Source organism: Rhipicephalus microplus, chromosome 3 (genome assembly GCF_043290135.1).
Source record: "Rhipicephalus microplus isolate Deutch F79 chromosome 3, USDA_Rmic, whole genome shotgun sequence".
Taxonomy (NCBI): domain Eukaryota; kingdom Metazoa; phylum Arthropoda; class Arachnida; order Ixodida; family Ixodidae; genus Rhipicephalus; species Rhipicephalus microplus.
In genome coordinates, this window is record NC_134702.1 from 210,569,568 (window position 1) to 210,583,435 (window position 13,868).

The 13,868-nt window shown below is 47.4% G+C and overlaps 20 non-coding genes across 20 annotated transcripts; all 20 read left to right on the forward strand.

Moving 5' to 3' along the window:
* Positions 1–442: 442 nt before the first annotated feature.
* TRNAM-CAU (transfer RNA methionine (anticodon CAU)) lies at positions 443–515 on the forward strand. The gene has a single exon. It is a non-coding gene; the product is annotated as a tRNA-Met (tRNA).
* Positions 516–1,626: 1,111 nt separating this feature from the next.
* On the forward strand, positions 1,627–1,699 carry TRNAM-CAU (transfer RNA methionine (anticodon CAU)). Its single transcript has one exon. It is a non-coding gene; the product is annotated as a tRNA-Met (tRNA).
* Positions 1,700–2,100: 401 nt separating this feature from the next.
* TRNAM-CAU (transfer RNA methionine (anticodon CAU)) lies at positions 2,101–2,173 on the forward strand. The gene has a single exon. It is a non-coding gene; the product is annotated as a tRNA-Met (tRNA).
* A 164-nt stretch (positions 2,174–2,337) lies between these two features.
* Positions 2,338–2,410, forward strand: TRNAM-CAU (transfer RNA methionine (anticodon CAU)). The gene has a single exon. It is a non-coding gene; the product is annotated as a tRNA-Met (tRNA).
* A 638-nt stretch (positions 2,411–3,048) lies between these two features.
* TRNAM-CAU (transfer RNA methionine (anticodon CAU)) lies at positions 3,049–3,121 on the forward strand. The gene has a single exon. It is a non-coding gene; the product is annotated as a tRNA-Met (tRNA).
* Positions 3,122–3,521: 400 nt separating this feature from the next.
* Positions 3,522–3,594, forward strand: TRNAM-CAU (transfer RNA methionine (anticodon CAU)). The gene has a single exon. It is a non-coding gene; the product is annotated as a tRNA-Met (tRNA).
* A 637-nt stretch (positions 3,595–4,231) lies between these two features.
* TRNAM-CAU (transfer RNA methionine (anticodon CAU)) lies at positions 4,232–4,304 on the forward strand. Its single transcript has one exon. It is a non-coding gene; the product is annotated as a tRNA-Met (tRNA).
* Positions 4,305–6,124: 1,820 nt separating this feature from the next.
* On the forward strand, positions 6,125–6,197 carry TRNAM-CAU (transfer RNA methionine (anticodon CAU)). Its single transcript has one exon. It is a non-coding gene; the product is annotated as a tRNA-Met (tRNA).
* Positions 6,198–6,598: 401 nt separating this feature from the next.
* Positions 6,599–6,671, forward strand: TRNAM-CAU (transfer RNA methionine (anticodon CAU)). Its single transcript has one exon. It is a non-coding gene; the product is annotated as a tRNA-Met (tRNA).
* A 164-nt stretch (positions 6,672–6,835) lies between these two features.
* TRNAM-CAU (transfer RNA methionine (anticodon CAU)) lies at positions 6,836–6,908 on the forward strand. The gene has a single exon. It is a non-coding gene; the product is annotated as a tRNA-Met (tRNA).
* A 163-nt stretch (positions 6,909–7,071) lies between these two features.
* Positions 7,072–7,144, forward strand: TRNAM-CAU (transfer RNA methionine (anticodon CAU)). Its single transcript has one exon. It is a non-coding gene; the product is annotated as a tRNA-Met (tRNA).
* A 402-nt stretch (positions 7,145–7,546) lies between these two features.
* TRNAM-CAU (transfer RNA methionine (anticodon CAU)) lies at positions 7,547–7,619 on the forward strand. The gene has a single exon. It is a non-coding gene; the product is annotated as a tRNA-Met (tRNA).
* Positions 7,620–8,019: 400 nt separating this feature from the next.
* On the forward strand, positions 8,020–8,092 carry TRNAM-CAU (transfer RNA methionine (anticodon CAU)). The gene has a single exon. It is a non-coding gene; the product is annotated as a tRNA-Met (tRNA).
* A 637-nt stretch (positions 8,093–8,729) lies between these two features.
* Positions 8,730–8,802, forward strand: TRNAM-CAU (transfer RNA methionine (anticodon CAU)). Its single transcript has one exon. It is a non-coding gene; the product is annotated as a tRNA-Met (tRNA).
* A 164-nt stretch (positions 8,803–8,966) lies between these two features.
* On the forward strand, positions 8,967–9,039 carry TRNAM-CAU (transfer RNA methionine (anticodon CAU)). Its single transcript has one exon. It is a non-coding gene; the product is annotated as a tRNA-Met (tRNA).
* An 874-nt stretch (positions 9,040–9,913) lies between these two features.
* On the forward strand, positions 9,914–9,986 carry TRNAM-CAU (transfer RNA methionine (anticodon CAU)). Its single transcript has one exon. It is a non-coding gene; the product is annotated as a tRNA-Met (tRNA).
* A 400-nt stretch (positions 9,987–10,386) lies between these two features.
* Positions 10,387–10,459, forward strand: TRNAM-CAU (transfer RNA methionine (anticodon CAU)). The gene has a single exon. It is a non-coding gene; the product is annotated as a tRNA-Met (tRNA).
* A 1,111-nt stretch (positions 10,460–11,570) lies between these two features.
* Positions 11,571–11,643, forward strand: TRNAM-CAU (transfer RNA methionine (anticodon CAU)). Its single transcript has one exon. It is a non-coding gene; the product is annotated as a tRNA-Met (tRNA).
* Positions 11,644–12,043: 400 nt separating this feature from the next.
* On the forward strand, positions 12,044–12,116 carry TRNAM-CAU (transfer RNA methionine (anticodon CAU)). Its single transcript has one exon. It is a non-coding gene; the product is annotated as a tRNA-Met (tRNA).
* A 1,111-nt stretch (positions 12,117–13,227) lies between these two features.
* TRNAM-CAU (transfer RNA methionine (anticodon CAU)) lies at positions 13,228–13,300 on the forward strand. Its single transcript has one exon. It is a non-coding gene; the product is annotated as a tRNA-Met (tRNA).
* Positions 13,301–13,868: the final 568 nt, after the last annotated feature.

Sequence of the window (13,868 nt, forward strand, 5' to 3'; positions counted from 1 at the left end):
CTCATAATCTAAAGGTCATGAGTTTAATTCTCACCCGGGCCAAAGGCGGTGCAGTTTTTTGTTTGCTTATGAGAGTTTAATTAGGTCGTGAGGAGTGCGCTGTCAGGAGCAGTAATGAATGACAGTTGGTCGGTTTTCTTAATTTTTCAATTTTTAACTTGTGGGAACTATTGATACCGGTTGTGTTTCCCAGAGACACCTGTCCGCCTCGGAAGCGCAGTAGGCAGCGCGTCAGTCTCATAATCTGAAGGTCGTGAGTTCAATACACACCCAGGGTAAAGGCGGTACACATTTTTTGTTTGCTTATGAGAGTTTAATTAGGTCGTGAGGGGTGCGCTGTCTGGAGCAGTAATAAATGACAGTTGCTCGGTTTTCTTACTGTTTCAATTTTTAACTTGTGGAAACTATTGATACCGGTTGTGTTTCCCAGTGACCCCTGTCCGCCTCGGTAGCGCAGTAGGCAGCGCGTCAGTCTCATAATCTGAAGGTCGTGAGTTCAATCCCCACCCGGGGTATAGGCGGTGTAGTTTTGTTGTTTGCTTATGAGAGTTTAATTAGGTCGTGAGGGGTGCGCTGTCTGGAGCAGTAATGAATGACTGTTGCTGAGTTTTCTTACTTTTTCGACCTTTAATTTGTGGAAACGAATGATACCGGTTGCGTTTCGCAGTGACCCCTGTCCGCCTCGGTAGCCCAGTAGGCAGCGCGTCAGTCTCATAATCTGAAGGTCGTGAGTTCCATCCTCACCCGGGGCAAAGGCGGTGTAGTTGTTTTGTTTGCTTATGAGAGTTTAATTAGGTCGTGAAGGGTGCGCTGCCTGGAGCAGTAATGAATGACTGTTGCTGAGTTTTTTATTTTTTCGACCTTTAACTTGTGGGAACTATTGATACCGGTTGTGTTTCCCAGTGACACCAGTCCGCCTCGGTAGCGCAGTAGGCGGCGCTTCAGTCTCATAATCTGAAGGTCGTGAGTTCAATCCACACCCGGGGCAAAGGCGGTGCAGATTTTTTGTTTGCTCATGAGAGTTTAATTAGGTCGTGAGGAGTGCGCTGTCAGGAGCAGTAATGAATGACAGTTGGTCGGTTTTCTTAATTTTTCAATTTTTAACTTGTGGGAACTATTGATACCGGTTGTGTTTCCCAGAGACACCTGTCCGCCTCGGTAGCGCAGTAGGCAGCGCGTCAGTCTCATAATATGAAGGTCGTGAGTTCCATCCTCACCCGGGGCAAAGGCGGTGTAGTTGTTTTGTTTGCTTATGAGAGTTTAATTAGGTCGTGAAGGGTGCGCTGTCTGGTGCAGTAATGAATGACTGTTGCTGAGGTTTCTTACTTTTTCGACCTTTAACTTGTGGGAACTATTGATACCGGTTGTGTTTCCCAGTGACACCAGTCCGCCTCGGTAGCGCAGTAGGCGGCGCTTCAGTCTCATAATCTGAAGGTCGTGAGTTCGATCCACACCCGGGGCAAAGGCGGTGCAGATTTTTTGTTTGCCTATGAGAGTTTAATTAGGTCGTGAGGGGTGCGCTGTCCTGAGCAGTAATGAATGACTGTTGCTGAGTTTTCTTACTTTTTCGACCTTTAACATGTGGGAACTATTGATACCGGTTGTGTTTACCCGTGACGCCTGTTCGCCTCGGTAGCGCAGTAGGCAGCGCGTCAGTCTCATAATCTGAAGGTCGTGAGTTCAATCCTCACCCGGGGCAAATTTGTTGCAGATTTTTTGTTTGCTCATGAGAGTTTAATTAGGTCGTGAGGGGTGCACTGTCTTGAGCAGTAATGAATGACAGTTGTTCGGTTTTCTTATTTTTTCAACCTTTAATTTGTGGGAACTAATGATACCGGTTGCGTTTCCCAGTGACCCCTGTCCGCGTCGGTAGCGCAGTAGGCAGCGCGTCAGTCTCGTAATCTGAAGGTCGCGAGTTCAATCCTCTCCCGAGGCAAAGGCGGTGAATATGTTTTGTTTGCTTATGAGAGTTTAATTAGGTCGTGAGGGGTGCACTGTCTGGAGAAGTAATGAATGATTGTTGCTCGGTTTTCTTATTTTTTCAACCTTTAATTTGTGGGAACTAATGATACCGGTTGCGTTTCCCAGTGACCCCAGTCTGCCTCGGTAGCGCAGTAGGCAGCGCGTCAGTCTCATATTCTGAAGGTCGTGAGTTCAATCCCCACCCGGGGTAAAGGCGGTGCAGTTTTGTTGTTTGCTTATGAGAGTTTAATTAGGTCGTGAGGGGTGCGCTGTCTGGAGCAGTAATAATTGACTGTTGCTGAGTTTTCTTACTTTTTCGACCTTTAACTTGTGGGAACTATTGATACCGGTTGTGTTTCCCAGTCACACCTGTCCACCTCGGTAGTGCAGTAGGCAGCGCGTCAGTCTCATAATCTGAAGGTCGTGAGTTCAATCCTCACCCGGGGCAAAGGCGGTGCAGATTTTTGTTTGCTCATGAGAGTTTAATTAGGTAGGGAGGGGTGCACTGTCTGGAGCAGTAATGAATGACTGTTGCCCAGTTTTCTTATTTTTTCGACCTTTAATTTGTGGAAACGAATGATACCGGTTGCGTTTCGCAGTGACCCCTGTCCGCCTCGGTAGCGCAGTAGGCAGCGCGTAAGTCTCATAATCTGAATGTCGTGAGTTCCATCCTCACCCGGGGCAAAGGCGGTGTAGTTGTTTTGTTTGCTTATGAGAGTTTAATTAGGTCGTGAAGGGTGCGCTGTCTGGACCAGTAATGAATGACTGTTGCTGAGTTTTTTTATTTTTTCGACCTTTAACTTGTGGGAACTATTGATACCGGTTGTGTTTCCCAGTGACACCAGTCCGCCTCGGTAGCGCAGTAGGCGGCGCTTCAGTCTCATAATCTGAAGGTCGTGAGTTCAATCCACACCCGGGGCAAAGGCGGTGCAGATTTTTTGTTTGCCTATGAGAGTTTAATTAGGTTGTGAGGGGTGCGCTGTCCTGAGCAGTAATGAATGACTGTTGCCGAGTTTTCTTACTTTTTCGACCTTTATCATGTGGGAACTATTGATACCGGTTGTGTTTCCCCCGTGACGCCTGTTCGCCTCGGTAGCGCAGTAGGCAGCGCGTCAGTCTCATAATCTGAAGGTCGTGAGTTCAATCCTCACCCGGGGCGAATTTGTTGCAGATTTTTTGTTTGCTCATGAGAGTTTAATTAGGTCGTGAGGGGTGCACTGTCTTGAGCAGTAATGAATGACAGTTGTTCGGTTTTCTTAGTTTTTCAACCTTTAATTTGTGGGAACTAATGATATCGCTTGTGTTTCCCAGTGACCCCTGTCCGCGTCGGTAGCGCAGTAGGCAGCGCGTCAGTCTCGTAATCTGAAGGTCGTGAGTTCAATCCTCTCCCGGGGCAAAGGCGGTGAATATGTTTTGTTTGCTTATAAGAGTTTAATTAGGTCGTGAGGGGTGCACTGTCTGGAGAAGTAATGAATGACTGTTGCTCGGTTTTCTTATTTTTTCAACCTTTATTTGTGGGAACTAATGATACCGGTTGCGTTTTCCAGTGACCCCAGTCTGCCTCGGTAGCGCAGTAGGCAGCGCGTCAGTCTCATATTCTGAAGGTCGTGAGTTCAATCCTCACCCGGAGCAAAGGCGGTGAAGTTTTTTTGTTTGTTTATGAGAGTTTAATTAGGTCGTGAAGGGTGCGCTGTCTGGAGCAGTAATGAATGACTCTTGCCGAGTTTTCTTACTTTTTCGACCTTTAACTTGAGGGAACTATTGATACCTGTTGTGTTTCCCAGTGACACCTGTCCGCCTCGGTAGCGCAGTAGGCAGCGCGTCAGTCTCATAATCTGAAGGTCATGAGTTCAATTCTCACCCGGGCCAAAGGCGGTGCAGTTTTTTGTTTGCTTATGAGAGTTTAATTAGGTCGTGAGGAGTGCGCTGTCAGGAGCAGTAATGAATGACAGTTGCTCGGTTTTCTTAATTTTTCAATTTTTAACTTGTGGGAACCATTGATACCCGTTGTGTTTCCCAGAGACACCTGTCCGCCTCGGAAGCGCAGTAGGCAGCGCGTCAGTCTCATAATCTGAAGGTCGTGAGTTCAATACACACCCAGGGTAAAGGCGGTACACATTTTTTGTTTGCTTATGAGAGTTTAATTAGGTCGTGAGGGGTGCGCTGTCTGGAGCAGTAATAAATGACTGTTGCTCGGTTTTCTTACTGTTTCAATTTTTAACTTGTGGAAACTATTGATACCGGTTGTGTTTCCCAGTGACCCCTGTCCGCCTCGGTAGCGCAGTAGGCAGCGCGTCAGTCTCATAATCTGAAGGTCGTGAGTTCAATCCCCACCCGGGGTATAGGCGGTGTAGTTTTGTTGTTTGCTTATGAGAGTTTAATTAGGTCGTGAAGGGTGCGCTGCCTGGAGCAGTAATGAATGACTGTTGCTGAGTTTTTTATTTTTTCGACCTTTAACTTGTGGGAACTATTGATACCGGTTGTGTTTCCCAGTGACACCAGTCCGCATCGGTAGCGCAGTAGGCGGCGCTTCAGTCTCATAATCTGAAGGTCGTGAGTTCAATCCACACCCGGGGCAAAGGCGGTGCAGATTTTTTGTTTGCTCATGAGAGTTTAATTAGGTCGTGAGGGGTGCACTGTCTTGAGCAGTAATGAATGACAGTTGTTCGGTTTTCCTATTTTTTCAACCTTTAATTTGTGGGAACTAATGATACCGGTTGCGTTTCCCTGTGACCCCTGTCCGCGTCGGTAGCGCAGTAGGCAGCGCGTCACTCTCGTAATCTGAAGGTCGTGAGTTCAATCCTCTCCCGGGGCAAAGGCGGTGAATATGTTTTGTTTGCTTGTGAGAGTTTAATTAGGTCGTGAGGGGTGCACTGTCTGGAGAAGTAATGAATGACTGTTGCTCGGTTTTCCTACTTTTTCGACCTTTAATTTGTGGGAACTAATGATACCGGTTGCGTTTCGCAGTGCCCCTGTCCGCCTCGGTAGCGCAGTAGGCAGCGCGTCAGTCTCATAATCTGAAGGTCCTGAGTTCAATTCTCACCCGGGCCAAAGGCGGTGCAGTTTTTTGTTTGCTTATGAGAGTTTGATTAGGTCGTGAGGAGTGCGCTGTCAGGAGCAGTAATGAATGACAGTTGGTCGGTTTTCTTAATTTTTCAATTTTTAACTTGTGGGAACTATTGATACCGGTTGTGTTTCCCAGAGACACCTGTCCGCCTCGGTAGCGCAGTAGGCAGCGCGTCAGTCTCATAATATGAAGGTCGTGAGTTCCATCCTCACCCGGGGCAAAGGCGGTGTAGTTGTTTTGTTTGCTTATGAGAGTTTAATTAGGTCGTGAAGGGTGCGCTGTCTGGTGCAGTAATGAATGACTGTTGCTGAGGTTTCTTACTTTTTCGACCTTTAACTTGTGGGAACCATTGATACCGGTTGTGTTTCCCAGTGACACCAGTCCGCCTCGGTAGCACAGTAGGCGGCGCTTCAGTCTCATAATCTGAAGGTCGTGAGTTCGATCCACACCCGGGGCAAAGGCGGTGCAGATTTTTTGTTTGTCTATGAGAGTTTAATTAGGTCGTGAGGGGTTCGCTGTCCTGAGCAGTAATGAATGACTGTTGCTGAGTTTTCTTACTTTTTCGACCTTAAACATGTGGGAACTATTGATACCGGTTGTGTTTCACAGTGACGCCTATTCGCCTCGGAAGCGCAGTAGGCAGCGCGTCAGTCTCATAATCTGAAGGTCGTGAGTTCAATACACACCCAGGGTAAAGGCGGTACACATTTTTTGTTTGCTTATGAGAGTTTAATTAGGTCGTGAGGGGTGCGCTGTTTGGAGCAGTAATAAATGACTGTTGCTTGGTTTTCTTACTGTTTCAATTTTTAACTTGTGGAAACTATTGATACCGGTTGTGTTTCCCAGTGACCCCTGTCCGCCTCGGTAGCGCAGTAGGCAGTGCGTCAGTCTCATAATCTGAAGGTCGTGAGTTCAATCCACACCCGGGGCAGAGGCGGTGCAGATTTTTTGTTTGCCTATGAGAGTTTAATTAGGTTGTGAGGGGTGCGCTGTCCTGAGCAGTAATGAATGACTGTTGCTGAGTTTTCTTACTTTTTCGACCTTTAACATGTGGGAACTATTGATACCGGTTGTGTTTACCCGTGACGCCTGTTCGCCTCGGTAGCGCAGTAGGCAGCGCGTCAGTCTCATAATCTGAAGGTCGTGAGTTCAATCCTCACCCGGGGCAAATTTGTTGCAGATTTTTTGTTTGCTCATGAGAGTTTAATTAGGTCGTGAGGGGTGCACTGTCTTGAGCAGTAATGAATGACAGTTGTTCGGTTTTCTTATTTTTTCAACCTTTAATTTGTGGGAACTAATGATACCGGTTGCGTTTCCCAGTGACCCCTGTCCGCGTCGGTAGCGCAGTAGGCAGCGCGTCAGTCTCGTAATCTGAAGGTCGCGAGTTCAATCCTCTCCCGGGGCAAAGGCGGTGAATATGTTTTGTTTGCTTATGAGAGTTTAATTAGGTCGTGAGGGGTGCACTGTCTGGAGAAGTAATGAATGACTGTTGCTCGGTTTTCTTATTTTTTCAACCTTTAATTTGTGGGAACTAATGATACCGGTTGCGTTTCCCAGTGACCCCAGTCTGCCTCGGTAGCGCAGTAGGCAGCGCGTCAGTCTCATATTCTGAAGGTCGTGAGTTCAATCCCCACCCGGGGTAAAGGCGGTGCAGTTTTGTTGTTTGCTTATGAGAGTTTAATTAGGTCGTGAGGGGTGCGCTGTCTGGAGCAGTAATAATTGACTGTTACTGAGTTTTCTTACTTTTTCGACCTTTAACTTGTGGGAACTATTGATACCGGTTGTGTTTCCCAGTCACACCTGTCCACCTCGGTAGTGCAGTAGGCAGCGCGTCAGTCTCATAATCTGAAGGTCGTGAGTTCAATCCTCACCCGGGGCAAAGGCGGTGCAGATTTTTGTTTGCTCATGAGAGTTTAATTAGGTAGGGAGGGGTGCACTGTCTGGAGCAGTAATGAATGACTGTTGCCCAGTTTTCTTATTTTTTCGACCTTTAATTTGTGGAAACGAATGATACCGGTTGCGTTTCGCAGTGACCCCTGTCCGCCTCGGTAGCGCAGTAGGCAGCGCGTCAGTCTCATAATCTGAATGTCGTGAGTTCCATCCTCACCCGGGGCAAAGGCGGTGTAGTTGTTTTGTTTGCTTATGAGAGTTTAATTAGGTCGTGAAGGGTGCGCTGTCTGGACCAGTAATGAATGACTGTTGCTGAGTTTTTTTATTTTTTCGACCTTTAACTTGTGGGAACTATTGATACCGGTTGTGTTTCCCAGTGACACCAGTCCGCCTCGGTAGCGCAGTAGGCGGCGCTTCAGTCTCATAATCTGAAGGTCGTGAGTTCAATCCACACCCGGGGCAAAGGCGGTGCAGATTTTTTGTTTGCCTATGAGAGTTTAATTAGGTTGTGAGGGGTGCGCTGTCCTGAGCAGTAATGAATGACTGTTGCCGAGTTTTCTTACTTTTTCGACCTTTAACATGTGGGAACTATTGATACCGGTTGTGTTTCCCCCGTGACGCCTGTTCGCCTCGGTAGCGCAGTAGGCAGCGCGTCAGTCTCATAATCTGAAGGTCGTGAGTTCAATCCTCACCCGGGGCGAATTTGTTGCAGATTTTTTGTTTGCTCATGAGAGTTTAATTAGGTCGTGAGGGGTGCACTGTCTTGAGCAGTAATGAATGACAGTTGTTCGGTTTTCTTAGTTTTTCAACCTTTAATTTGTGGGAACTAATGATATCGCTTGTGTTTCCCAGTGACCCCTGTCCGCGTCGGTAGCGCAGTAGGCAGCGCGTCAGTCTCGTAATCTGAAGGTCGTGAGTTCAATCCTCTCCCGGGGCAAAGGCGGTGAATATGTTTTGTTTGCTTATGAGAGTTTAATTAGGTCGTGAGGGGTGCACTGTCTGGAGAAGTAATGAATGACTGTTGCTCGGTTTTCTTATTTTTTCAACCTTTATTTGTGGGAACTAATGATACCGGTTGCGTTTTCCAGTGACCCCAGTCTGCCTCGGTAGCGCAGTAGGCAGCGCGTCAGTCTCATATTCTGAAGGTCGTGAGTTCAATCCTCACCCGGAGCAAAGGCGGTGAAGTTTTTTTGTTTGTTTATGAGAGTTTAATTAGGTCGTGAAGGGTGCGCTGTCTGGAGCAGTAATGAATGACTCTTGCCGAGTTTTCTTACTTTTTCGACCTTTAACTTGAGGGAACTATTGATACCTGTTGTGTTTCCCAGTGACACCTGTCCGCCTCGGTAGCGCAGTAGGCAGCGCGTCAGTCTCATAATCTGAAGGTCATGAGTTCAATTCTCACCCGGGCCAAAGGCGGTGCAGTTTTTTGTTTGCTTATGAGAGTTTAATTAGGTCGTGAGGAGTGCGCTGTCAGGAGCAGTAATGAATGACAGTTGCTCGGTTTTCTTAATTTTTCAATTTTTAACTTGTGGGAACTATTGATACCCGTTGTGTTTCCCAGAGACACCTGTCCGCCTCGGAAGCGCAGTAGGCAGCGCGTCAGTCTCATAATCTGAAGGTCGTGAGTTCAATACACACCCAGGGTAAAGGCGGTACACATTTTTTGTTTGCTTATGAGAGTTTAATTAGGTCGTGAGGGGTGCGCTGTCTGGAGCAGTAATAAATGACTGTTGCTCGGTTTTCTTACTGTTTCAATTTTTAACTTGTGGAAACTATTGATACCGGTTGTGTGTCCCAGTGACCCCTGTCCGCCTCGGTAGCGCAGTAGGCAGCGCGTCAGTCTCATAATCTGAAGGTCGTGAGTTCAATCCCCACCCGGGGTATAGGCGGTGTAGTTTTGTTGTTTGCTTATGAGAGTTTAATTAGGTCGTGAGGGGTGCGCTGTCTGGAGCAGTAATGATTGACTGTTGCTGAGTTTTCTTACTTTTTCGACCTTTAACTTGTGGGAACTATTGATACCGGTTGTGTTTCCCAGTCACACCTGTCCGCCTCGGTAGTGCAGTAGGCAGCGCGTCAGTCTCATAATCTGAAGGTCGTGAGTTCAATCCTCACCCGGGGCAAAGGCGGTGCAGATTTTTTGTTTGCTCATGAGAGTTTAATTAGGTAGGGAGGGGTGCACTGTCTGGAGCAGTAATGAATGACTGTTGCCCAGTTTTCTTATTTTTTCGACCTTTAATTTGTAGAAACGAATGATACCGGTTGCGTTTCGCAGTGACCCCTGTCCGCCTCGGTAGCCCAGTAGGCAGCGCGTCAGTCTCATAATCTGAAGGTCGTGAGTTCCATCCTCACCCGGGGCAAAGGCGGTGTAGTTGTTTTGTTTGCTTATAAGAGTTTAATTAGGTCGTGAAGGGTGCGCTGCCTGGAGCAGTAATGAATGACTGTTGCTGAGTTTTTTTATTTTTTCGACCTTTAACTTGTGGGAACTATTGATACCGGTTGTGTTTCCCAGTGACACCAGTCCGCCTCGGTAGCGCAGTAGGCGGCGCTTCAGTCTCATAATCTGAAGGTCGTGAGTTCAATCCACACCCGGGGCAAAGGCGGTGCAGATTTTTTGTTTGCTCATGAGAGTTTAATTAGGTCGTGAGGGGTGCACTGTCTTGAGCAGTAATGAATGACAGTTGTTCGGTTTTCCTATTTTTTCAACCTTTAATTTGTGGGAACTAATGATACCGGTTGCGTTTCCCTGTGACCCCTGTCCGCGTCGGTAGCGCAGTAGGCAGCGCGTCACTCTCGTAATCTGAAGGTCGTGAGTTCAATCCTCTCCCGGGGCAAAGGCGGTGAATATGTTTTGTTTGCTTGTGAGAGTTTAATTAGGTCGTGAGGGGTGCACTGTCTGGAGAAGTAATGAATGACTGTTGCTCGGTTTTCCTACTTTTGCGACCTTTAATTTGTGGGAACTAATGATACCGGTTGCGTTTCGCAGTGCCCCCTTCCGCCTCGGTAGCGCAGTAGGCAGCGCGTCAGTCTCATAATCTGAAGGTCGTGAGTTCAATTCTCACCCGGGCCAAAGGCGGTGCAGTTTTTTTGTTTGCTTATGAGAGTTTAATTAGGTCGTGAGGAGTGCGCTGTCAGGAGCAGTAATGAATGACAGTTGCTCGGTTTTCTTAATTTTTCAATTTTTAACTTGTGGGAACTATTGATACCGGTTGTGTTTCCCAGAGACACCTGTCCGCCTCGGAAGCGCAGTAGGCAGCGCGTCAGTCTCATAATCTGAAGGTCGTGAGTTCAATACACACCCAGGGTAAAGGCGGTAATCATTTTTGTTTGCTTATGAGAGTTTAATTAGGTCGTGAGGGGTGCGCTGTTTGGAGCAGTAATGAAGGACTGTTGCTGAGTTTTCTTACTTTTTCGACCTTTAACATGTGGGAACTATTGATACCGGTTGTGTTTCCCCGTGACGCCGGTTCGCCTCGGTAGCGCAGAAGGCAGCGCGTCAGTCTCATAATCTGAAGGTCGTGAGTTCAATCCTCACCCGGGGCAAATTTGTTGCAGATTTTTTGTTTGCTCATGAGAGTTTAATTAGGTCGTGAGGGGTGCACTGTCTTGAGCAGTAATGAATGACAGTTGTTCGGTTTTCTTATTTTTTCAACCTTTAATTTGTGGGAACTAATGATACCGGTTGCGTTTCCCAGTGACCCCTGTCCGCGTCGGTAGCGCAGTAGGCAGCGCGTCAGTCTCGTAATCTGAAGGTCGTGAGTTCAATCCTCTCCCGGGGCAAAGGCGGTGAATATGTTTTGTTTGCTTATGAGAGTTTAATTAGGTCGTGAGGGGTGCACTGTCTGGAGAAGTAATGAATGACTGTTGCTCGGTTTTCTTATTTTTTCAACCTTTAATTTGTGGGAACTAATGATACCGGTTGCGTTTCCCAGTGACCCCTGTCCGCGTCGGTAGCGCAGTAGGCAGCGCGTCAGTCTCGTAATCTGAAGGTCGTGAGTTCAATCCTCTCCCGGGGCAAAGGCGGTGAATATGTTTTGTTTGCTTATGAGAGTTTAATTAAGTCGTGAGGGGTGCACTGTCTGGAGAAGTAATGAATGACTGTTGCTCGGTTTTCTTATTTTTTCGACCTTTAACTTGTGGGAACTATTGATACCGGTTGTGTTTCCCAGTGACACCAGTCCGCCTCGGTAGCGCAGTAGGCGGCGCTTCAGTCTCATAATCTGAAGGTCGTGAGTTCAATCCACACCCGGGGCAAAGGCGGTGCAGATTTTTTGTTTGCTCATGAGAGTTTAATTAGGTCGTGAGGGGTGCACTGTATTGAGCAGTAATGAATGACAGTTGTTCGGTTTTCCTATTTTTTCAACCTTTAATTTGTGGGAACTAATGATACCGGTTGCGTTTCCCTGTGACCCCTGTCCGCGTCGGTAGCGCAGTAGGCAGCGCGTCACTCTCGTAATCTGAAGGTCGTGAGTTCAATCCTCTCCCGGGGCAAAGGCGGTGAATATGTTTTGTTTGCTTGTGAGAGTTTAATTAGGTCGTGAGGGGTGCACTGTCTGGAGAAATAATGAATGACTGTTGCTCGGTTTTCCTACTTTTGCGACCTTTAATTTGTGGGAACTAATGATACCGGTTGCGTTTCGCAGTGCCCCCTTCCGCCTCGGTAGCGCAGTAGGCAGCGCGTCAGTCTCATAATCTGAAGGTCGTGAGTTCAATTCTCACCCGGGCCAAAGGCGGTGCAGTTTTTTTGTTTGCTTATGAGAGTTTAATTAGGTCGTGAGGAGTGCGTTGTCAGGAGCAGTAATGAATGACAGTTGCTCGGTTTTCTTAATTTTTCAATTTTTAACTTGTGGGAACTATTGATACCGGTTGTGTTTCCCAGAGACACCTGTCCGCCTCGGAAGCGCAGTAGGCAGCGCGTCAGTCTCATAAGCTGAAGGTCGTGAGTTCAATACACACCCAGGGTAAAGGCGGTAATCATTTTTGTTTGCTTATGAGAGTTTAATTAGGTCGTCAGGGGTGCGCTGTTTGGAGCAGTAATGAAGGACTGTTGCTGAGTTTTCTTACTTTTTCGACCTTTAACATGTGGGAACTATTGATACCGGTTGTGTTTCCCCGTGACGCCGGTTCGCCTCGGTAGCGCAGTAGGCAGCGCGTCAGTCTCATAATCTGAAGGTCGTGAGTTCAATCCTCACCCGGGGCAAATTTGTTGCAGATTTTTTGTTTGCTCATGAGAGTTTAATTAGGTCGTGAGGGGTGCACTGTCTTGAGCAGTAATGAATGACAGTTGTTCGGTTTTCTTATTTTTTCAACCTTTAATTTGTGGGAACTAATGATACCGGTTGCGTTTCCCAGTGACCCCTGTCCGCGTCGGTAGCGCAGTAGGCAGCGCGTCAGTCTCGTAATCTGAAGGTCGTGAGTTCAATCCTCTCCCGGGGCAAAGGCGGTGAATATGTTTTGTTTGCTTATGAGAGTTTAATTAGGTCGTGAGGGGTGCACTGTCTGGAGAAGTAATGAATGACTGTTGCTCGGTTTTCTTATTTTTTCAACCTTTAATTTGTGGGAACTAATGATACCGGTTGCGTTTCCCAGTGACCCCTGTCCGCGTCGGTAGCGCAGTAGGCAGCGCGTCAGTCTCGTAATCTGAAGGTCGTGAGTTCAATCCTCTCCCGGGGCAAAGGCGGTGAATATGTTTTGTTTGCTTATGAGAGTTTAATTAGGTCGTGAGGGGTGCACTGTCTGGAGAAGTAATGAATGACTGTTGCTCGGTTTTCTTATTTTTTCAACCTTTAATTTGTGGGAACTAATGATACCGGTTGCGTTTCCCTGTGACCCCTGTCCGCGTCGGTAGCGCAGTAGGCAGCGCGTCAGTCTCATAATCTGAAGGTCGTGAGTTCAATTCTCACCCGGGCCAAAGGCGGTGCAGTTTTTTTGTTTGCTTATGAGAGTTTAATTAGGTCGTGAGGAGTGCGCTGTCAGGAGCAGTAATGAATGACAGTTGCTCGGTTTTCTTAATTTTTCAATTTTTAACTTGAGGGAACTATTGATACCTGTTGTGTTTCCCAGTGACACCTGTCCGCCTCGGTAGCGCAGTAGGCAGCGCGTCAGTCTCATAATCTGAAGGTCATGAGTTCAATTCTCACCCGGGCCAAAGGCGGTGCAGTTTTTTGTTTGCTTATGAAAGTTTAATTAGGTCGTGAGGAGTGCGCTGTCAGGAGCAGTAATGATTGACTGTTGCTGAGTTTTCTTACTTTTTCGACCTTTAACTTGTGGGAACTATTGATACCGGTTGTGTTTCCCAGTGACGCCTATTCGCCTCGGTAGCGCAGTAGGCAGCGCGTCAGTCTCATAATCTGAAGGTCGTGAGTTCAATACTCACCCGGGGAAAATTTGTTGCATGTTTTTTGTTTGCTCATGAGAGTTTAATTAGGTCGTGAGGGGTGCACTGTCTTGAGCAGTAATGAATGACAGTTGTTCGGTTTTCCTATTTTTTCAACCTTTAATTTGTGGGAACTAATGATACCGGTTGCGTTTCCCAGTGACCCCTGTCCGCGTCGGTAGCGCAGTAGGCAGCGCGTCAGTCTCGTAATCTCAAGGTCGTGAGTTCAATCCTCTCCCGGGGCAAAGGCGGTGAATATGTTTAGTTTGCTTGTGAGAGTTTAATTAGGTCGTGAGGGGTGCACTGTCTGGAGCAGTAATGAATGACTGTTGCTGAGTTTTTTTATTTTTTCGACCTTTAACTTGTGGGAACTATTGATACCGGTTGTGTTTCCCAGTGACACCAGTCCGCCTCGGTAGCGCAGTAGGCGGCGCTTCAGTCTCATAATCTGAAGGTCGTGAGTTCAATCCACACCCGGGGCAAAGGCGGTGCAGATTTTTTGTTTGCTCATGAGAGTTTAATTAGGTCGTGAGGGGTGCACTGTCTTGAGCAGTAATGAATGACAGTTGTTCGGTT